We start from the raw sequence: 460 nt of genomic DNA on the forward strand, positions 1-460 counted from the left end.
GGAAGAAGTGCAGCCAGAGTGCTCCTTGGAGCCCAGGATGGCCAAACTTCATCTCTCAGACTTCAAACATATTGTCACGAGGGACCAGTCACTGGAGAAGGATATCATGTTTGGTAAGGTGGAGGGTCAGAGAAAAAGAGGAACTGAACAGCTCTAGGGCGACATGTTAAGAACTGAGTAGAGACCCCAATGTGACTGGCCAAGTGGCAGCATTGATAGACTCAAGTGTGGCAACAGTAGTGAGGTTGACCCAGGATTGGGCAGTGTTTTGTTCTGCTTGTATAAGGTTGCTGAGTCAGTACTGACTCAGTGGCACCTAACAACAACAACAAAGTCTCTTAATTGCCATTGATAAGTGCTATCAAATCAAGTCCAACTCATAGTGACCCTGTATAGGGTTTCCCAGAGTGCTTAGTGGGTTTGAACCATTGACCTTTCAATTAAAAGTCCAGTGCTTATC

This window comes from Chrysochloris asiatica, unplaced genomic scaffold (genome assembly GCF_000296735.1).
Source record: "Chrysochloris asiatica unplaced genomic scaffold, ChrAsi1.0 scaffold00044, whole genome shotgun sequence".
Lineage (NCBI taxonomy): Eukaryota > Metazoa > Chordata > Mammalia > Afrosoricida > Chrysochloridae > Chrysochloris > Chrysochloris asiatica.